Consider the following 24,604-nt stretch of genomic DNA (forward strand, 5'->3'; position numbering starts at 1 on the left):
GGTTCATTATATCTGTTTGCCAGTGAAGACTCGGAGGTGTGTGTGTGTGTGTGTGTGTGTGTGTGTGTGTGTGTGTGTGTGTGTGTGTGTGTGTGTGTGTGTGTGAAAAACTATATATATATATATATAAAAAAAACTAAATAGAACTACAAAAAAACAACAACACCATGTCCTATAGGACATTGTTCTTGTTTTTTTAAGTTAGAGTTGGACGACTCTGACTGCATGTATCTGGTTATTTTCACTGAAAAATGAATTTGACTTAGATCACATACCCTTTTTTATAGTTTTGGCACTGCATGATAAATCAATCTAAAAATATCACAATCCAAAGTATGGTATTGCCAAAGCTATAATGATGTTTTTTTAAAGAAGCCTCACCTTTAGCACGTACACATTTATTAAAGCAATACTATTATTTCCGAACGTTTCATTTAACATTAAGAAAGTAATTCAGTTTATATCATATACTGCACACACACACAGAATTGCCACATTCATATTTTATATTTAAACATTTATCATATTTCAGGTGACTATAATGTGTAGTAAAAAAGCAGGCCACATAGCATCTGTCATAGCATTCAGTTGGTGGGACATTAGTGACTTTGATGGTGACATGATATTTGTAGAAATGATGTTTCTAGCATTGCCATTTGGCCTATGTTACAAGGGTTTGTAATGATGTGACAGGAACTACTAGTGATTGGTGATTATCCTTTTTGTATAAATGTCACAGGGATCAGAAGGGTAAAAGGAGGCAATTCACATTCAAATTCAACAGTGCAGAATTTCACTACATGACAAATTGTATTAAATAACGTGCAACAGGCATTCACAATAGTCTTTCTTAAAAGGACACCTGTCAAAAAAAACCCAATGCAGTAGTTTGTGAAGTAGTTTCAACTTCCAGTTCATGGATTTGGACAATAGTATATGTTTCTTTCTGAACATTAAATTACACACATGATTTTAATGTCCCTTGCCATTACTTTTCATTGCTCTGGTCTCATATGTACAAATTCTCGTTTATGTAAATGCACCTTGACAATTTATTTACGTCACTGTTGAGACCCAAGTTTGAGTCATACATGTCACAGATTTCCATACATCATTTCTATTAAAAAATACTCGATTAGGTAAGTTCTCAGTTCATTTGCAGATATTGCAAAGTGAGGTTGCTTCATGAGGTTCACAGAAAAGTCCATTTATCCAACAGGAAAATAAGACATTTAATCCTGAACTGATATGAAATTTGAATTGGATTTTCTCTGCAGCAGTAGCAGCATAATATATGAATGGGAAGATACAAGCGTGTGTATTTCTGCTCCATAAAACTTTCTGGCTTATCAGAGAACAATGAGTGGTAAGACTCGAGTTCCTGACAAGGTTGTTGGCAATTATTAGTCAAAAATACACCACAAAGCAGCGAGCAAATAAGTTTAATGCGATGTACCAGTTTTAAATGTTTTAACTTTCTTTTCAGAATATTTATTTTTTTATTATTCAATTGTGAAGTGCAAACTGCATGTTCCAAAAGCTCATCATGGTTTTATTCTCTTTGTTCAAAATGCTTTTCTTTTTTCAGTGTGAAAAAAGCTGTACATTTGGCTAGTCGAGTGTCTAGAACTTAAGCCATTACAGGATTTTAGACTCAAAATGTCTTTCAAATAAAAGAACTACAATCTGAGGCTTATCTGAGTATTTTTATTGTAAGAAATTAAAGGAAAAAATCAGAAGTCAAATGTCACAGGACTCCCTCCGAGGTACTGTTAAAATGTTCGGACACATCAGAAGTTTATTGTTCTGGTTTCTCTTTGTGTCAGTGCATTTACTACTTAAGTTATCATTTTATTCCTAATATTTAACCTGCAATTTATCATAAAAAATACATGTTCACACAAGGAGTAAATGTCAATTTGCCTCTGATAGGTTTGTAGCTTGAACCCATCCGCTGGAACGTTGAAGACAATATAATTACACTGCTAAGCAAGACACAAATAGGCAAAGTTCTTCATGTTACTCGTGCACGGGAGAGACCGGACAGAGCGCCGTCCCTTCGCTTGACCCCAGTTGCTCTCGTCCGTCCTCCCGTAACACTGTCCTTTTATTGAGGTTACATGAATATGCATAGGTTCATTAAACAGAAAAGCACTTAGACTAGAACAGACGTAGCTACGTTAATCCTACCATAAAACAATTAAAACAAGATGCGACCTCTTCCCGTGCTCCCAGGATGTAGGTGTGCATTCTAGTGTGGAATGCACACCAAGCCTCTGTAGCCTGTTAAAGATCACACAACTTATCACTACACAATTGATTATACACCTCTAAGCATCTATGGTTAAATATTTCTAAGCATAAATAACAATCAACAATACAAACTCTAACAGCCTCCACTTTTGATTAGGAAAAAATAGATTTTCTGAATTTCTACTTCAACCAGTGTGCTCCAGATGATAATCATTTTCATTTTATCTTAGAAACAGCGCAGTCTGACACATGCCATCTCATTAGGCTGTTTGAGTGGAATTAGAGCATTAAAAAAAGACCAAAATGCCATTAAATTTGCATCATCGGCTTTGAGTTTAAAATCATTGGAAAGTTCATTTACATGTAGTCAGAGGGAAAAATCAATTTCAGATGCTGAGTCTGTTGATCCTCTCTTTGTGGATACAAATAGCCATCAACGGGAAGGCAGGCCAATCATACCCTCGAGACACATCTCTGCTTAGCAAGCAGCAAAGAGTGAAAGGGTCTGCAGTAGCAAACCCACACAATTTCTCTAAGAGAATACTGTACCAAACATGCACGTTCACAGGCAAGAGTGTTCCTGCATTTTTATTTTGTATCAATTATAATGTATTATAAGCTACATTTACAAAAATAAAAATAAAACCCATATCAGATAATAAAAATCTTGAAAACATGAATTCAGAATTGTGTTTTAAATGTTTGCTGCCTTTTACTTTTACTTTTAGAAAATTTTAATAATATCTGGATGATGGGGGATTAATGCACTTCAAGCACAAGTTCTCTAACCTTCTACATATTTACGTGCTGGTTGGGGAGCGTAAAAGTGTGCTCTTTATTTTTGCTGTGTGCACAGTGAAGGAACATTTGAAAATATTGATTTGAAATATAGCTTTCCAAAAGTGCTGCTGTTAGAATTTCCTAGTGGTTTGGCAACAGCACAACTATTCATAGCAACTGCGATGAGAGTGAGGAGTGCAGCTCAAGCAGAGAGCATCAGATAAGGATGCCTCTGTTGAGGAATTGCATGGAATGCTTCCAAACAGACAGTAAGATTGGTTTCCAATTCCTCCCATCAGACAAATTGAGCCCAGTGGCCAATTATTCCCATTGCCAATTAACCTTGCAACCAGCCCCATCTCAGTCCTTGCGTGACTCAGTCTGCCAAATTTGCTTTTGCCTGTCACATCGACACTACTGATGAAAACAGACAGGAAAGCTCTATGCCTCTCCAATGATTTGGCCAAATATCATTGTGTAATCGGTACCAACACCGAGAGGATTTACATATTCTTGAATTTGTGGTGAGGTGCAACATAGATTTAACTTAGAAGAACCAAGACAGCTGTTATATATAGATTGGTTTTAATTTTAATTGTTTAATAATAATAAGGATAAAAGGCATGATAAAAGTGCAGGTCATTTATCCTTTAATATTAATCGTAAGGACCATTTGCTATTTTAGGAGCCTTTTATATTTGGATCCGTATTGTGTAGTGCAAAGACTTTGTTGTTTTTCTTGCCTTTAAAGTTGAATAATATGCTCAAACAGAGTATAGGATGAGACAGCATGGTTTATTACATAAGCTGGACCTCCTCTGCTAACACTGTTCATTTCTCACACACCACCTCACCCAGACTTTCCCTGCCCAGCCTTCTGAACCAGCCAGCATCACCAGTCACTCCAGGACTAAATGACTTATTACTGACCAGGACAACATCCTTTACCCCTCACACATTAAATAACTTTTCTTTTGGCTGTCCAGTTCAAAATTAGAAATACACTGTCTCAAAGTTCTGCTGGAAAACTTGACCATGCATTTTGGTATTTTTAGGATGAAATATTGTAATTATCAGAAGGGCACGAAAGCTCTCTGTAAAACCTCCAGCTGATAGAAACTGCTGCAGTAAGAGTGACAGGAACTAAAGAGAAATATCATATTTTTCACAGATAAGCTTCTCTTCATTGGCTCCCCATTAAAGCCAAAATAGAATTTAAAATTCTTCTTCCTACATACAAAGCCCTTAATGGCCAAACTCCATCATATCTTAAGTGCCTCATAATACCATATTTTTTTTCCTGTAGAGTAGCCTCTCAGTCCAGGCTGACTTGGAAGAGGTGGAGTCCCAAACCATCATGCGCCCCTTCTGAACCTGAAGTGGAAGCTGGCAGACACACTCTGAACTTTTAAGATTAGATTGAAACGTTTCTTTTTGATACAGTATATACTTACAGACTGAATAAGCTAACTCTCCATCACACCTCAACCCTTGTGCTACTACAGGCCAAGGCTGCTGGGGGAACGTGGACCTATCTTGTAACTTAAGCACAGATAGGACTGTGGATGTGAATCCTGTAAGAGTAAATGGTAAATGGACTGGTTCTTATATAGCACTTTTCTACTCTTCTGAGCACTCAAAGCACTTTATACAACTTGTGCATTCACCCATTCACACCAGGACATTTTTCCTGGGTGCTTTCTAACTGACATTCACACTCCGATGGACGCATCGGAGAGCAATTTGGGGTTAGTATCTTGCCCAAGGATATTTGGCATGCAGACTAGGGGAAGCCAGGAATCGAACCACCAACCTTCCGATCAGTAGATGACCTGCTCTACCACCTGAGCTACAGCCAGAGTCTGTTCTGTTTTTTATTACCATGATGTGGAAAATCTTGAGCCACTTCTAGTTATTTATATTCTGTTAGAAAAATGGGAAATAGATGCAGAGATTTATTGAAACAAGTGCAAAACATACATACATACAAATAAGAGGCAAAAAAAGTTTATACAGTTCTAACAAGCTTTATTCTTCAGCATATCCTGAACCTTATTTGTAATCAAACAGCTCCTCGGGCATCTTGAAAGGTACTCCAAAGATTTTCTTTTGATGATGGTTGCCTTTCATTGCATTCTCTGTCAAAGTGATCCCTCAATGTTTCAATCATGTTTGGTTCCATGACTGGTAGCGTTCCATTGTATGTTTTTCAATCAACGTGTGCTTTTACTATATAAATAGCGTGTCTGAGATCATTGTGAAGCAGGTCAGATTTCGAGGTATTGCGTGGTGGATCAAAATTTGACATATTCTGCATTCATTATTCCATCAGTTTTAGCAAGATTGTCACTGCCACTAGCTGAAATGCAGCCCCAAACCATGACTGAACCTCAAAAGTGTTTTACAGATGGTTGTAGACACTTACTGGTCTACTTCTCTCACGACTTCTTCCATATATATTGTTGATGATTTCAGACAGTAGATAGTTTAACTGAAGGGTTACATGTATTTCTCTGGTCCTGTGTTTTTTAGGTCTATCACTTCGACTTTTGTCCTCCGTTTGTCCAGTTTCCCAACATTTTTAAGTTCACTTTGCACACAATGCAGAAATTTACCAAGATTTTAGAATAGAGAAGCTTGGTAATCACCTTTTATGATGAAAAATGGTATTTTAAGCCTGGCATTTTTTACGATTCATTTAAAGAAACTGGAACAAACCATATAGTTTGTGAATTGCTGCTGGTAACAAAGAAACCCTCAAGACTTTTCAAAGTCAAAAGTCAAAGTCAACTTTATTTGTCAATTCTGCCACATGTACAGGACATACAGAGAATAGAAATTTCGTTACTCTCTGAACTTAGTATTATAAGAAAAAAAAAGATTTAGTTAGTGCAGTTTTAAAAAACTACTGTGCTATAAATAAGATCCATTTAGTTTACAGTTAAGGCTGATTTATATCCAGACTGAATAATTATCACTGTGGGATAAAGTCCAGAGATAACCAGAGATCTCTAAATCCTTGCAATAAACCAGTTATCACCACAGTTTTGGGTTTTGAAGCATGGAATGTATCTCTGTCATCATCATCATTAAAGATCACCGTATGAGGGGAGAATTTTCTTTGAACCTTCATATTATAATCATCCACATTCACATCTAGGACATTTGATTATTCTGCCTTGAAACCAACCACCTAGCATTTAGGTGGCCCTCTTTCAGATTCACATGTGCTTGTTCTGACTAATAGTAAATGAGTCGGCATGCTTACTTGTCTTGCTCAAGGGCATTTCAGCACTTTTTGCTAGTGGAATGTTGGATGCTGTGAATAGACACAAAAATGACTTGGAAAACTTTTCAGTCATAAATGCTGAGGTATACAGAAGAGGTGATTAAATTTATTTTTACGTTACATAACCATAATTACATTTTCTTATTTCTTATCCAAGCACATGCACACACTTTAAAAGTATATGCATTAATCTCGGTATCGTCACAGCAGTGGGATTCAAGTCTTATTGTAAGCATATATTTTAAGGTTGATCAGTCAGATTTTTGGTGATGTAGAGAGTTACAGAGAAATGTACTGTCATAGTCCCACATCTATTAACACTGTTCTTAGTCCATTGCATTTAATTAAGCAACATTTATTCCACGGCTGTGCTGCTGGCAATGAAATTTTGATATAGTTCTTTTCAAGGCTTTACACAAAGTGCTGGTATATACATTATATTACTGTATTTCTTTTTTTGTAAAAAGAAAAAAAAGAACACATATAGTAAAATATATTAAGAAAAAAAATCAGAAAACAAACATTCAATAATGATGTAAAGGTTTAGCCAAAAAAGAACATTAATTCCATAAATAATATTAGGTTTTTTTCTCCTCAGGAGCCAGGCACAAGCAGCAACTTAACTTGATCTATGGATTTCATTTAGCGTTATCTAATATAAGGCTTTGAAACTCATTTGCTCAGGCACAGAACACAGAGGCTTATTACTGTGAAAGACAGTGTAAATTGCTTTACAATTGAACATGGTATGAATCTTTGGTGAAAACTTCAGATCACAAATTTCTGTTTGAAACCATAAAGCCCAACGCTGAAACTGAAAAAAAAATGGAAATATGTGTCCATGTAAAAGCTTTATATTGATAGAAGTAAATTAACTCATTAAAGTTTATGCTAGCGATCTATATTGGTGTCCAAACGTTTATGATGACTTACAGATATTTGGATGGTGTGAAAAATGGTAAAGTAATAAAAAAAAAAAGGCATACGGGTTGGTGGTGGATTCGTACATCGTACAGCTTAAAAATGACCCAAGACATTAGAAAAAAAGAACTAGAGAGAACTTCAAAAGATGGAAAACCAGCACAGCTTTTAGTCTGCAACCCCATCAAATTGATGTGGGTTAAACTGGACAGAAGTTTGAAAGCAAAGCAACATGCGAGTGCAATGCATTTGTGGGAGCTCTGTTGGGTTGAACTTAATAAAATTACTTGTACTTTTGACCACTTGTGTACTTGGTGCACTTGGAGGTGGGGCCTCATTTCCAAAAGCTGTGTAAACAGTTACAGTATTGTCAGAAATGTAATTACACAGGGAACCTTTATGCCTATTGACCAAAACAAGACATGAAAAAGATCAAAAATAACTACAAAGACACCAAACTGAATACAAACAGTTGCAAAACAGATACAGTGTGTCAGAATGAGGAATTCTCTTCTATATGTTTGCGTACAGGAGCCCTTTTGTCTTATAATGCATGTTTTACTTGAGTTTTAAAAATAGGAAGTTATTTATAAAACCATGAAGTAAAAACCTTAACATGACATATTAATGTCTCTTTTGAATCTAAGGGTCCTAAGAGACACTTAGTGAGAGTGGTTGAATGCTGCTGAAGGCTTCACATGTTTGCTATTGCCATTCTGGTTTGATCAAAGTTAAACCAACAATGTCATTTACTTTTTCTGCTGTATAAAAGAGAGAGCTGTAACATGTGATTGATCAAATTATATACTATGTATATCTGGGGAATATGAACCCTTCACAAGAAGTGCTGCATATCATTCTGTTAAAGAGAAAACATAATGTAGTGACTTTGATCTGGTTCCTGAAGGCTTCCCTGCTGCATTCATCTAAGAGTCATGACATTTGTTCACATCTGTATTATGGCTGACACAATTGCACACAAACTTAAATGATGATGTCACGCTGTGCTTCACAAAGCCACTGAATGCTCAGAGCAAAACTGTTCTTTCTTTTCTCACTTGAATAGGCTTTTGCAGGCGCTTGGGTTTTGAGAATCGTGCCAAATCTTGCCAAACATTTTCTCCTTCCCATTGGCAAGAACAATGTGGAATTCTTGCCATGGAAGGAAAGCATTTTTCACACCTATACAAACCTACACATCAAGTGTGATAGATTAGAGATGAGAGGCTAAGGGCATGAAAAGCACAAATGCGATTTCTTGGAGCATTTTCATAATGTGACATGGTCTCACTTCCGAGGTTCCTTCATTGCCAGGCTCATGCATTTGCCTGCTGCGCTTTGTGTTAGTCAAAAGTATAATGCATATGCACTGCAGGATGTTCACAGAGGAAAAAAACATTAAAAACATTGGGCTTGGATAATTGAGGAGACCTATACAATTTTAACATGTTGATGTGAAGTGTTTGTGTGCAGTGAAGAATAAATGTATTATTTATGTTTAACCTACCTTTTTTTAAACCTTTTTTTAAAACATGAGCAGCATTTGGGTTTTCGGAGCTCCTCAGACTCAGCCATCCATCAGCAATCCATCTTTAACTTCATAATTTCAATAAATCAAATTTAATCAAGTTAAAGGACAACAGTGTTATAAAGGCATGCTCCCTGCAGAGCCTTCACATCCTCTAATAGACATTAAATTAATTCTAATAGGTCCTTGTGCAACCCACTGTTCAAGATAAAGGGTAATTATCAAGTCCGAGAATGCAGAAGGTGATACCTGTGTCCTTGTGGAGAACGTGCCTGTTAAGTTGTGTTAGAGAGAACAAACTTCAGGATAGTGATAGGAGCAAGCAAAAATGGATGTAAGGGGGGCAGCAAACAAGACCACCATATGCAACAGAGCAAGCATCAGTGACAAGACACAATATGGAGTTGTAATGGGATCCAAAGCAAGTCCCAGATGCGCCTTATTTAAGGTTTTTACTAATTTAGGTGCATCTTTAATACATTTTGTATACTTACAAGAAATATAGTCCTGAATCATCACGTTTGTTTTCATATTACATTATATTATTATGTATATGTCGTTATATTTTGCATCCATGGACCTCCAAGACTTTCTTGTAATGTTTTAAAGTGGTTTTGAGCAACAGTTCTCCAGGCTTTTTGAAGACATTAACTGCCTTTTACTCATTTTCAGCCCAGTCCTGTACCTGAAGATTTCCATAGGAATACTTAATGGCTGGTAAGCCACTTAAAGGCTGATCTATAAATCAATTAAACATAGAATGGCACATAACTTAAAATGCCCTCTTGTAGTTTTTTAAAGTGATCTTCAGCTATTGTCCCAGAGTCTATCTAAAGTTTTTATGTGGACATTTGCTGCTTTTTCACTTGTTTTCTTTGTTACTAGCTTTATGCCACAAAACCACGATTTGTTCCAATTTCTTTAAGTGGATCTAAGACAAATGCCAAAGTTAACACAATTTTATCAGCATAAAATAGTATTTTTGCTCCAACAATGTAATTCCCAAAGTGCTATTTGTCAAAAACTTGGCGTATCTCAGCATTATGTCCAGTATGACCTTAAAAACTCCTTGAGGTATTTATTTTGTATTTGCAGATATATAAATTCAATTGAACTGAACTGAAAAAAAATTAAGAAACTGGACAAGTAGCATGCAAATGTAGTAGTGGCAAGCCTAAAAACTTATAGCAGATGAGCAGCATTTGAAAGTTATTTCCAGCAGTGTAGCATCATCTTGACAGAGAATGTAACAAAAGCCAGCCAACATCCAAAGAGCTTTGGTATGTCCTTCAGGAAGCCTGAAGCTCTATTTCTGAAGACTCTTTGAAGCAATTACAGGAAATCTTGCCAAAGAGAGTTGAGACAGTGTTGAAGAAAAAAGGTGCTCCAGGATTTGATCAGTTCCAAATATGGCTTTTATACCCTACTTCCATAAATCTGTACATGTTTTTTAAAAAAAACCTCTTTGCACCCATTTATTCTAGCAAAATGTAAATAACTGAGGGGTGGCTCAGGACTTTTACACAGTATTGTACTTCTGTTGGTTGCATTAGAATCAAACATATGAAGTTAGACTATGTGAAAAAGTTTGCCTGATAACTCTTTCAAAATGACTTTTAAAGTGTTTGACCTAAATCTAATGAATCATGAGTATTATCTAGTGTGTATGCAGGGAGGCGGATAATAATAAATAAGTGGAGCTCAAAGGACTGACCAGGCCCATTGCTTCAGTAGGGGTGCCTTCAAAGGGTTTGTGGGTGCAGTAAATCACTACACTCAGCATCACTGATGATCAAAGGACTGAGCCGCAGGTTGTTTTCTCTCTCTGTCTCCCTCTTTCTCTCTTTTTCCCTCGCCCCCTCCTGATCTAAAAACACCACTGGACCATATTAATACATCCGCCACATCATTTGTTTTTAGAGCATAATCACAGAGCACACAGTGTAATACTTCAACCATCTTAATGATTACCCCTGTGATTTACGCAACCTGACACGAGGCAGTATATATTAGCTCAGCATGGAGTCAGTATTTTCTTCTTTTAGCTTGGCCTGCCAAAATAGTGTAAGGTCTAGTATGTGAAAATGAAAACAACTTCTTTTCCGAAAACTTTGGACTCTGGTGTAAACAAAGATTTAACTGAAGCTCTATATTTGACTGAATATTGTTTAAAAAACATTTATATATCTTTTATTAAATCACATAAATTATCATATATTAATTATTAATATGTTATTTTTATGCATTTTCAATTTGACGAATTTAAGTTTAAAAACAAATGTGTGAAACCCATTTTTTTCGTAATTATAAAATAATATTTTTTTTTTTTTGCCTGTCCCGTTTGGCTCTTTTGCCATCAGAATTATTGTCTAAAGGCGAAGAAAGATGCCCAATGGATTTACTTTACCAAATGGACCATCCCAGCCTTGCCGTAATGGTCTAATTGATTCACCTTTTATTGTTTGTTTTATTTTATTTTCACTTGCTAGATACGGGACAGACGTGACTGAGGAAAAGAAAGGGGAGAAAGAAAGAGGGAAAGAAAAACAGCGGGGAAGAGGGATGGGGATAAAGGGCAAAAAAACAAAAACCAACAAAATAAGCAGACAAAAAAATACATATATCAATCACAGTGTGCTTTGAGGTAGGAGCCAAAAAGGGTGTCGTTTGTGTGTGTGATCACCCGTGTGTACACCTGTGAGCATGAGCGCGCTTGTATTTAAAAGGTTCCTTCATGTAATGATCTGCTAGAGGGTGTGGGGGGGCCACAGCCCCGTCCTCCAGGGCATGAAGCAGGTATGGAGGAGATCAAAACTCCAGACATCCAGAGGCCCCCAGAACACAAGAGACCAAGGAAGACCAACAGAGGGGCAGCCGCGCCATTATCCCAAGAAGAGCTGAGGAGAGTCCCAGATGAGGGGTCACTCATCAGCCACGGAGCAGAAGCCAGGGGGGGTTGCAGTGACGTGTCCGTGAGCTCCGCCGGCAGCCAGCTGCGCCAGAGTGACCGAGCCCCAGGCCGAGGGCACCCCATTATAAAATAATACTAAACATAAGTGATCATCTACAAATAAATCAGTTGTTATGTACTTTGTGTAAAATAAATTACTGAATATCACAGTGAGGCCAATCCTTCATATACATAAAAATTTGAGACTGTTTATTTCTTTTTGTGGGTTATTATTCCTTTTGGGTTTGAGGATCATTGGTGAGTTCCATACAAATTACAGGTGATATGGCCAAACTGTTAATGACCACAGCAATTGCAAGTTGGCTTTCAGGCCAGTACTGTATCCCTGTTTGCAATGTATTTCACCAAGTGACCACAAGTAACCTCAAGTGATTGAGGAATATACATTTTTCCCCAGAGACCAGTCAGTCTCTAACCCTGTGTGACAAGTGTAGTCAAGGTGTATTGCAAGCCTCCCATGTGTGCAACAACAAGCCGATTCCTGAGGGACAGTTCTGCAGAATATCTCCTCTGAATATTCATTAGACACTGTTGCTAGCACACACACATACACTATACAGAAAATTATATATAAATAATTATATATTCAATCACATACAGAAGATGCAAAAAGTCTAAAAATTAAACAGTGTAATAGTCTGAGTGTTGCATCTGCTTCCAATTATAGACCAGTTATTATAGAGGCTAGGCAATGAGTGCACTTCTCATACGTGCAGCAAAATAACAAAGAACAATGCAAACCCGGGGGATTTGAAAAAACAAAATGTATACATACATATTCCTTTGCTCTTGAATCTCTACAGCTTTATGGTTCTGTTTACAAATGATTTCCAGGAAGAATCTTGTGGGCACTGAAGGCTAGCTTAAATTAGCATCAGCCCAAGGTTAATTGTGTAGGAAATAAGGGTATAGTTTTATAATAGAGTAAGTGCCATCACTGTGCACTGCAGTTTATTGAAATTAGAATCTACATAAAATGGTGTTTGTTCAAAAGGAAATGCCAAGCTGTTAAAATGCTCTAACAGGATGAAAACAGAAGAAAAGAACATTACAATTGGTATGCAGTTTACAAGCCAGTGGCATGAAAGTAATGAGCCTTTCTATTTCAACTCAGACGTTGTTAGACATTTATGATAACAGCTGTGAATAACTGCTGAGCACATGACATTTCTGTGAGACTTGTTTGAATTTTGATTTGAAAAGTTTTCCAAGTATGTTCCTGCAATTTTAAATAAAATGTGTCTTTAGTCATTGAATCAACAACTCTGATAGGTGGCAGAGAAGCAAAAAATGGAAATGTTGATTTCATTTCTATCACATTATTCTCTTTGGGATCCAATTTAAGTTCTGTCAAGCAATAGATGAGATGAAATTGATGTTCATTTTAAAGACCCGTGATATACAGATAGCCAATCAAAAATAAATGCTTCAGGGGTTTTTTTCTCTCCTTACCTTCTCATTTATACTGTGGCTCCTCAGAGCACTGGAAGACAAATTAAACTCCCGCTCAGGTTTTTAACCTGATATGGAGGTTTGGAGGTCCTTTTTGCCCTTCACCTTAACACTTTACTTTAAATCACATCGGTGTCATAAATATTATTCTGAAACTTATCTCTTCAGATATATACAAAAAGTGGGAAATCAAAGGAAAAATGAATACAGTACCTTAGCCTTTTTTAGAAAAAATAAATAGTGCCTTAGCAAGTGTTAGGTCATCGTGTGGCATGCTGCTCTCCTTAGTTATCTTGACTGATGTTTGGATAATGTTGGTGGAGAGTTCATTCAGTCACTAACATATCAATCAAAATTCTCACATTAGATTTCAAACCTATTGACTGCAAAGGTTAAATCTTATAGTCCCCTTGTTGAATCGGTACTCCTGTTCAGAAGTGGGAAGTAATGAAGTACAGTAACAAAGTAGAATTTTCAGCTAAGTGTACTTTACTTGAGTATTTATTTTTCAGACTCCTCTTTACTTTTACTCCCTACATTTTAACCCTTTCACGCACAGTGGTCACTACAGTGGACAGCTGTTCAAAGGCTCTTTTCTTGTATTTGTGTCAGTGTTGATGGTATACTTACGGCGGCCCTGAGAAGCCAAACGGACTACAACTTAAGAAAATACCAGCAATAAGAAAAACACAGCAAAAGCACACAAAAAACAATGGAAATTTGAAAAACGAAAACAGAAATAGGAAAAAACACAAGTTTTTCTGAGGAGACAATAACCCGACGGACCAGTTGCAGGAACCCAAAACATGGTAGGCATGTTTTATCATGATTCATATAATACTGATGATAATAGTTAGGCTAACACTCTTACCTCTCATTTTTTCTTTCCTCACAAAACCGATAGATCCTCCACTTCTTTAAAGTGTCTCCCAGCACAATTCTTAGCATATTTTGATTCCTGCAACTGGTCCGTCGGGTTATTGTCTCCCCAGAAACACTTAACTTGTGTTTTTTCCTATTTCTGTTTTCGTTTTTCCTATTCCCGTTGTCATCTTTCCTATTTCTGTTGTGTTTTGTGTGCGTTTGCAGTGTTTTGTGGGGGCGATCGTGGCTCAAGAGTTGGCAGTTCGCCTTGTAATCGGAAGGTTGCCGGTTCAAGCCCCGGCTTGGACAGTCTCGGTCGTTGTGTCCTTGGGCAAGACACTTCACCCGTTGCCTACTGGTGGTGGTCAGAGGGCCTGGTGGCGCCAGTGTTCGGCAGCCTCGCCTCTGTCAGCTACAATGTAGCTTACCATCACCTGTGTGTGAATGGGTGGATGACTGAATATGTAAAGCACTTTGGGATCCTTAAGGACTAGTAAAGCGCTATATAAATACAGGCCATTTTTTTCTTATTGCTGGTGTTTTCTTAATTTGCAGTCCGTTTGGCCTCTCAGGGCCACCGTATACTTGCACATAAACCACCACTGATGTGTCACTCCATACCCTGCCACCCACTGTTCGTTTAATGTTAATATAGATGTATGACGTGTTTCATTAGAATTATTGTTATTTAACCTTGTCATGCATGAATTATGACAACCATAATCAGTAATTTTATTCATCTTTTCATGCCTGAAGATGAATAAAAATACTTAAGAAAAAAATCCTAATTGAGGTCGTCATAATTCATGCATGAAAGAAAAGAGTTAAAAAAAATATCTGTATTTTCCGCATTGTTGTCATCAGAAAAGTAACAGGTTTGTTACTTTTGGTTTAACACATCTGAGGGGAGTTATTATTTCATTAAACTGCCAGCCTTCAAACATCAATCCAATTTGAGGCTAAACAATAACACATGAAATTCAGTCCTGTCCGTGTATTAATCTCCAGGGGATGTCCGTAAGTACTTCAGCATATCTACAGAAGACAATTGAGCATAAAGGGAGTTACGTTTTTTAGGTGGCAGGTAATTTCAAATGTAGTGTTTATATCGGTTTAACAAATATCAGCAAACACAAATTGTGTGCAGTATGTTGCACAGTGTGTTTCTAGCTAAACACACTGTTAGATTTAAAGGTGAAGACTGCTCAGTGGTGTTTGATAAACTGGAAATGTAAAGCTTACATGTAAGTCGTTATGTTTCTAAATCAGATTTTGGGCCTGTAAGTTTTTTCAGATTGTGAAAAGTGCTGCAAAAGAAACTGAGTTAGACTAACTGTGTTATTTAAAGGTTGAATAAAAACAGGTTAGTGCAGGATAAACAGGTTAGTTTGCTGTACTGTGATGGGTTTAAAGTGAAGAACAGTGTGTTGGACTGCTGCTTTCACAGTCAGGGAAAGGTTACATAAAGGATAGCAAATATAAATTAGCATTTAAGCTGATGCTTAAATTCAGTCACTGAATTCCACCTTCAGACCAACTTTATTGCATCTAGAATATGAGAGCATAAACAGTGTACTGTCAGTGTAGAGGATAGAAATCAGTCAGCACAACTCATGAAATATCTGCTGACATCGTGTAGAGCAGGGGTAGGCAACCTTTCTGATGACGAGTGCCATCTAAAATTTCCTCAGAAGTCACTATGGCACAGTTACACACTATATAGAACCACTTTATAGAATTATATTTTCTCGCAGATGTTGGCAGCTATCAGCGAAGTTATCAGCTATTTTGAAACAAAAAAAATATACTTTTTATCCATAAAAAGAACTCCATAACAGCAAATGAACTGTACAACAGAAAATGCAAATGCTATTTATGGTCTCCTCACAACAATGATAAGAAAAATAAACTGAGCCAATATGGCATGTCTGTTAATACTGTTGTGGAAGTTTTCCATTAAATAAAGCCTGCAGACGAGCGGTGAGCGGTAGCTAACTTTCTTTAATCAAAACACACAAAGAACAGACAACCAAGCTTGTGGAGAGCCTACATGACCGCGGGGCAGATGGTCAGCAGAGTCTCCCGAGCCTAACATGGCTCTCAGTTAAATACATTCTTCAGGAACAAAAGGCAGTACACAGCTGTTTCACACCTTAAGGTTCACACTCCCTTGCTACCTCCCAGAGTCCTCACAGAGACAAAAGATCCTTCCTGTGGAGTTGTCTGCTTCCCCCAACTTCCTTATTACACCCCCATCATTTATCTTACTGTATGAGTGTCAGACATGTTAAAATCCAGTGGCACCAAGGCATTATACAACAAAATAATGTGATTAATACATAAGTAAAAGAAATTCCTATACAATACACATGTTAATCTGATTTCTGGTCTCCCACTCAGAGACACAGGTCTCCGAGTGTCCAGCATTCAGACGGCTACCTGAGGACACTCATGTGAGAGAAAATCTGCTCACACAGACATGTAGAACTGAATATGTCAATAAGGCCTCTGCAATGTTCTGAAGACAGTTAAACTTGTCAGGTAGTGATGTCCAGCAGGTGAAAATGCAAGCTCTGTGAACACGCACAGCTATGGATTCCAGCTGCTTCGATGTTGCATTAATTTGGTTATTATGTTGCATTAACTTGCATTAATTGGTCCAAACACCTGAAAGTCCCAAAAACGCATTGTGAATTCTGTCTCGATTCTACGTATGTATCCGTGTATTTCTTCCTTCCCTTATAACTTCCCTTCAACTCATCCATGTCACCTAAAAGGTAAACCTGTTTCTCCATCACCTGTCCAGCTCTGATGATTCAGTAAGGACATCTCCTGGTTTCATCTTCATGTTTCCCCTCTCACCACATATCCAAACCGATATCATAACCAGCAGCTTTTACAGCTGTGGCTCCAGCAAACATCAGCTGATACTAGAAATTAATATTAAATAAATTCTAACAACTGCTTATCAAGCTTAAACATGCTGCTGTTGTTTAACGCGACATCCGGTGGTTTCCTCTTTCTGGCGCAAAGTGAGCGATAAAAAAACAAGAGAGAACAGCTGATCATTGATCAGTTTCATGATTGAAGTAGCAACAGGGTAAGGAGGGGGAGAGAATGAGAAGAAGAAACAGCTGTGCAGCGTAACGACAGAATAACTCCAGCTTTGTGTCTTTTTCCATTCTAGCTGAATACAAAACGCGTGATATTTTCTCTGAATACGGGACGATTACATCTTTTTATGGGACAGTGGCAACTCTACTAACTAACCTTAGAAATAAATAAAGTTCACTATCAGTAACAGCATAGCACCCACCCAGCTGTATAGAAACTCCGTCATGCTAGCTAGTACGCAGTTTCGTTGTTCTGTAAAAACTCAGAACAACGAAAATAAACTCCACCTAAACTTGGTTTATATCTGACCCAGATAGACTGCAGGTCATAACTTCTTACCTGAAGTTCAGTTCACCTGACACTTGGACCGCCCCACCTCGGGTCTCTCCTTTTGCCTCCCCTTTCTCTCATCCACCTGCTGGCCTCCACCACTTGCTAATGTTACTGAATCTGTGGAAGCTCCGCCATAGCCACCACCAAACAACTGAGTTATTTTTACACACCGGCCAGCATCTGGCCAATCCACCACCTTTCATTATTTATACTGTTACAAAAAAAAACTCATCGGCCCATAAAAACAGAAAATCACCATCGGCCCACTTTTCAAATGCCCGGTATGCCCGATGGCCAGTCCAGCTATGGTCGTGCCATCAGTTAACCCTTTGCGTGCCACGGCTGGCACGTGTGCCTAGGGTTGCCAACCCCTGGTGTAGAGTTTAGTTGTGTACATCCACAAAGAGCTGCAGAATCAGCTGATCATAAAATCTACTGCAGCTCTCACCAGAAATTATTGTGAGTTGTGATTCTTTTCCCAACACTGAGCCATTAAATTACTGGGCCAGTACCCCCACCTGCTGAATTCCACTTTGACCTCTGACTGTGCTCATTTTCCTGTTTAGAGGCAAAGTCACCCTCTACAATGTAGGCAACAGAAAATAGAGATAACTTTTTATTTTCCTGCTTTTTTATGATTCAAGCTGAGTACAATTTTAAAATTTTGAAGAAAATTTAAATGTGGCATGGTTGTTGGTGTGTAAGGACAAGAAAGACATTGTGGACAAAACAGGACACCCCCCATAATCTCTAGTTACAATATTATAGTTAGTTAAATGGTCTGATTGTTCAAATCTGTATTTTCTTTGATTGTGGTAAAATAATGTGTGCCCCAGTCTCCAAAAATGACATAGTGCAGGAAGCATAGTTATTCCTCTGTTACACCACAAGAGGGAGTATCCCCTAAAATGAGCAGCTCTAGCGGGAGTAAATAAGCCCAGCCACTACCCATAAGGCAGTGCGCCTATAAGAGTTGTGTGAGACTGCAAAAGTGTGTAACGTTGTGCTATGTCCATGTATATATTTGCAGGTAAGCAGATACAAGATGGTAAATAACTTAAAATGTATCTACAGATGAGTCCACGGGGTTGCAGAGAATGTGGGAAAGTTGGTCGTTAATCCCCACTATGTGTCATTAGTGTATAAGTTATTGGTAGCGATGTGAATTAGCCGTGATGCTAACGATTAGCAGCTAGATCTAATTCATTAGTTTGTGCGGAAAACTTGTGGCACTTTTGTGGATTTATACCTGTACCGGGCTGTAATCACAGCAGATATAGACTGGTGGATCACACTATCTTTTGTTTATGTTTATTTCATTGTTACCCTGTAAGAAATATTAGTTATTTGAGTTTAAAGACTACCCATAAGGCAGTGCGCCTATAAGAGTTGTGTGAGACTGCAAAAGTGTGTAACGTTGTGCTATGTCCATGTATATATTTGCAGATGCAGTAAAGGCGAACTCACAAAGCCACACTGGTTTCAATTCATTTTAATCCAAGTGTGCAACAGGTGCTACAGAGGCTGGTCTGAGTGTGTGAGAAATTGAGTTCAGTTCAATTTTAATTCATAGAGCCAATTCATGATGGCTTAATTCAACCTACCTTGTATCCATGAATCAGGTAGTAGTGGCATAATAGTGTGGGGGAAGCAAGAAACACTTTGGGCCCTCTAGCACCAACTAAGTATGATTTACATGCACAGCCTACCTGATTAGTTTTGCTGACCATGCCCATCCATTGTTTACAACAGTGGACCCATCTTTTTATGGCTGCGTCCAATAGGATAGAATCTCAAACTGGTTCCTTGAACGTGACAGTTGATTTACAATACCTACGTGGCCTCCACAGTCACCAGATCTTAATCCAAGAGTGCCTTGCCATGTGGTGAAATGGAAAACTGACAGTGTGGATGTACAACAAATCTGCAGCAGCTGTGTGCTACCATCTCAGTATGAACAAAATCTTTGACAAATGTTTCCGGCACCTCATTGAATCTATGCCACAAAGGGGCAAGGCTGTTCTGAGGCCAAGGGTGTACAAGCACAGTACTAGCAAGCAACAAGGTGGCCAGTTGGTGTATACTCATTATTTCCATCAAAGTACTGACACCTTATGTTGCATCAGAAGCAGAGATGGGCAGTAACGCATTACTGTAATCCGATTACTTTTTTCAAGTAACGAGTAAAATAAGGGATTACTATTGCTAAAACGGTAATTAGATTACCGTTACTTTCCCGTAGGAACGCTGCGTTACTTGTCACTACCCAATCCCTACCGGAAACCCGATTGGTACCACGCATGTGCGAAAGGCTTCTACTTCCGGTTGAAGCATTTTACGATAGTTACGGGTCAGAGTATCTGTTAAGATGTTAAGAATAATAAGTACTTCTTAAAATTTTTGCAATAATGAAACATTTCAATATAATGAAGACAAAAACGAAAAATAAAAAGATAGTTACGGATCAGGACTCCCCGATCCTTACTGCGCATGTACACAGTCCGCCCGTACAAATCGGGTCAACCCCATCCATACCGCGCATGTGCACATGTTTTCTTCTTCTTCTGTTTCGTTTAATGGCAATTTACTCCCCAGTGTACGAGGATACTGCCACCTGCTGACCGAGCGAATGAACCCTATTGTAAACTGAATTAGCGTCATTACTAACATGTGTTAAATTTGATTTAGTGATAGTCGAGTGGTTTTATGCTTGTCTGTGTGGAGAGGATTGACTGGAATAGTGATGATAATGTCCATTATCACTGTCAATTGTCAGTAAACACTTCATCTGGCTGATGAATCTTCATGTGACATATTACAAAGTCTGTTGTTCAATCGGGGGACGCTCTCTGTTGAGGAGAAAAGCATGAATTTGTTTGTATACAGATTATCCATTGTTTAAATGTCCCGGTAGTCGAAAAGGAGGCAAAGCTGTTGAGAAATGCTAGGAGCTAACTGGGTGCTAACTGTAGCATTTAAAAATATTGAACGTCGCAATGTTGGCAAAGAGAGGAAGTGACGTGAGATTTGCGCATGCAGGGTACGGATCGGGTTTCCGGTACGGATTGGGTAGCGACATTACTGCGTTACTAAAACCGTGATTTTTTTTTTTGCGAGAATGTCTCATGACAGTGACGTAAGCGAGTGCGATGTTCGTGACAACAGCTGTGTGTAGATCAACAGTGGATCATATATATCGAGTGCAGGAGAGAGTATGAGCGTGGAGCGTTTAAAGCCTGGAAGTACTGACCTTACTTTGAGTTTGATTCCATAAAAACTGACAAAAACATTAGTGCAAACACCCAGTGCGCTACGACGTAATGGGAAATTCACAGAGAAACTTGCGGATTCTTCAACTGACCACTGCGGCACACCTGCACCAGGAAACGCCTACCCCACTCCTGCTTTACAGGTGAAAATAGAGCAACAGGACCGCTAGTCTTTGATTATATTTATTTTCTGCTGTGTTTTACTTGCATTTATTTGAGAGTGAGTGTAAACACAAAAAATATTTTATTTTATTTGCTGGAATGTGCAGAAAATAGGTTTAAATATTAAACAAATTTCTTCCAGTCAGAAAATGTTGCATATAATTAAATTTTTGCTTGATGCATAAAGTTAAAAGATTAAAACTAATAAAACAAGTCTTAAAAAGAGACTTTTCCATTTGATTACATTTTGTATGATGGATTATGCAGAAAAAGTAGAATTGGGCTGAAAGATCTATCGCTTTATCACCTATTCAGGTTGTAAATCGTGTTTTTAAGAAGTAACTAAGTAATTAATTACTTTTGAAAATAAGTAATCAGTAAAGTAATGGGATTACCTTTTTGGGGAAGTAATCAGTAATTAGTTACTGATTACCTTTTTCAAGTAACTTGACCAACACTGATGAGAAGTGTTGATTAAATTAAGGTGAACATTGCAGTGATTTTGTTAGGATGCCTGGGTCGTTGACCCAGGGTTTTTGAGTTTATTATATTATTTATCATTTCTAGTCTTTGGTTTCTTTGTTAGAGTTCTTTCTTATGGTTTATGTCTCTGTGTAATCCTTAGTTGCTGTCTCCCCTGTCTGCTATATCCCCGTGTCCAGTCAGTGTCTGTGTCTGCCCTGGTCCAACGTCTCTGTTCCCTCTGTTGTAGTGCCTGCCTGTGAGTCTGTGTCTGTAAGTTCAGTCTGTGTTATGTTTCCTCTTTTATTTTGAAGGTCCTTGTCTTTTGTTGATGTATCGGGTTTTGCTTCCCCAGTTTCGTTAGGCCTGATTTGCCCCAGCTGTTTCCCTCCTGTTGCCCGTTCCCTGATTGCTCCCTCTATGTATTTAAGCCCTGTGTTTCAGTTTGTCGGTGTCGCGATCTACCCTTATTTTGCTGTGTGCGCTGTCTGTGTAGGTGTATTTTGTATTCTCAGTTTTGTTACCCTTTTGAGTTCAGCATTAAAGCTTTTTAAGTTCACGTTTGTCTCCAGAGTCTGCACTTTGGGTCCTTTTCCTGCCTGCAAACAGCCGTTCCATAACAGATTTAGAGTGACTTGGCCTGAACCATTATACCAAAGTCCCACCCTCAACCTCTAGATCTGGTGCACCGGTGTACGGCTCTTCATTTCAGCCCTTATATACACCATTCTCTTGGTGAATAAAAACATTCGCCACTTGTGGAGAATATGGTGAAGGGTGACTATATGACCATCTTCTTTTCCCCAAGTCCCTGCACACAAGTGCCTACAGTTTTGCATTATTGTACTCTCAAATGTGCATTCATCATTGTAATAAAATGTTTATGCACTGAAATCCTACTATAAAATTCCTCTAAATCTTTTGATGGACTGTTCCTGCATGCATATTCTTATTCTTATTGCATCCTGTTTAGACATTCTCTGCCTGAAAAGGAATTGTCAAATTTCAACCCTCTTTACTTTATTTCCCATAGATCTAAATGCAGATGTCTCTTTAGTTACCAATCATATGACAGCAGTTCCCACTGTTGAGTCTTTGTGCCTGTATCGACTCTCACCCGTGCTTGAAAAGTCAGTCACATAGATCTTTTATTCGTGATTTCTTGATACAAATCAGAATCAGCTGAGCCTGTTCAGCAATTTATTTATGCCGCAGAGCATAATTGGATGTTAATTTTATTGTTAATTGTAGCATGCAGTGCATCTGTGGAAGCATCTGCATTTGTTGTGTTTCTCCAATCATTTATTCATGTCTTTAAATCCTTATTATGTGTATTTCAGACATGCAACCTCTGTAGTTCGGCACGTAGGCAAATTGAATATATTTTTGAGCCCGCAAGCTGTGTGAATTTAAATAATACAAGCCTCCATGCACAATTGAACTCAGAGCAGTTTGTTGCTGTGACTCGATTGTCCATCAGCGGGTTAACTGTCAAATCACAGCATCAGAATAAAATGCATTGATAAAATGTGCATATAGAAAGAGACCAGGTGTACAAGGCATGGGAAGATGTTAACACGAGTCAATTAAGTGTGCCTCCCACCTGTGAAGGAGAGCAAATTCATTTCTATTTAACAACAGACGAAATGAAAGTTCATTGGGAAATATTGTTGTGAAGAACGGCCAGATGGGACAGCATTCAAAAATAGTAACAGGGGAGGATAAAAAGAATCAGAGGGAGAAAATTAGTCCATCATCCTCTGACAGCCTAAGTGGACATTGTAAATGGAGTGCCGCTCTGGTGAAACAATAATAAATTTGTTAGACCTCTTTTGTTTAACCTGTACTTAACCTTTATTTATGAAAAGAACTCAATTAAAAGTAACAATCTTTTTTATTTTAGCTTTTTTGTTTTTGGATATAAAACTAGATCAGTTGATAAAATCAGTCAGTCAACACCCTAAGAATGAACAGTTTTTTGGGGGACTCAAGTAATTCTTATAATTGTCAGTATATTTAATGGTTCTGGCCCTATTCAATACAATGTAATGTCTGACTTTATTGCTGATGCTGAATTTAGGTTTGGGACGAATAGTCATGTAAAGCTGTCATTGTGGTTTGTGGGGAATTTCAGCATAAATGTCATTTTAATAGTTAGTTTGGTTAGACATTGAAATTACCCCAATCAACTAAAATGTAATATATAAGCTGAAATAAATGGGTGATAAATATTAATTTTAATATTCTCTTTGAGTAATAAAGATGTACTATAAATGTAAATTCAAAGATTTACATTTAAAATAGGTCCTCATTACAGCATTCTTTTAAACAAAGCAAACTAAGCCAATTTGAAGCTACAAAGTAAACAATAGAAGGACAGGGGCACTGTGATTGTCTTTCATATAGCAACAAATCATTGCGCAAATATACTATGGTGTCAGACACCGCACTAATAATGGCTCGGCTCATGTTTATTTCATTCTCCAAAGGAAAGTTTTGCATTGTTTTGCTTGACTGAGCTCACAGTATGGTGAATGGTGTGTTTGCTATAAATGTGATATGCAAATGTGTATTTATACAGAAAACACATAAATAAGCAGTTGGGTTGGTTAAAGGCTTAATAAAAGCACTATTGTTCTAAATGGGAAAACTATTTGTTCAGCAAGCTGCAGAGCAGACAGTATAAGATGTAAGAATGAAATTAGGAAATGCAAGTCACTTGAAATAAAGCAATGAAAAAAGCTCAGAAGGTGGAGACCAGTTGTACAGTTGGTTTGTTACAGCTGACAGAAAATGAATGATTACTGTTAATTACAGCCTCAGCAGAGGTAGATTCAGCTAAAATCTAAGATGGAGAGTGGAGACCTAAAATTAATGGCATAATGTACAGTGTCAGTTTTGTTTTGAAAATCATTAGAAATGATTTGCTTTCCCCTGCATAATGAGCCGTAGTCAATCCCTGCAGTGATCTAAAAAAGCAGTGGTGCGCTGGCTTTCACTCTTCCTCCTGCTGTGAACAAACCACAGCAATTAGGGAAGGCAAGATAAATAATGTACTAAAGTCATTTATGATGGGATATATTTAGAGCATCAAAACTTCGTATACAGAGATAAAGGTAATGATGTTCTCTTTTGCTTCCTACGGAGAAAACAAATAAGTCACGTTTGCATTTCCAGTAATGTGTAAAATTCGAAACCAGACTCCC

The sequence above is a fragment of the Diplotaxodon limnothrissa genome, linkage group LG14, assembly GCF_057381915.1.
Source record: "Diplotaxodon limnothrissa isolate DT_005_m linkage group LG14, D_limnothrissa_male_GT1.1, whole genome shotgun sequence".
Lineage (NCBI taxonomy): Eukaryota > Metazoa > Chordata > Actinopteri > Cichliformes > Cichlidae > Diplotaxodon > Diplotaxodon limnothrissa.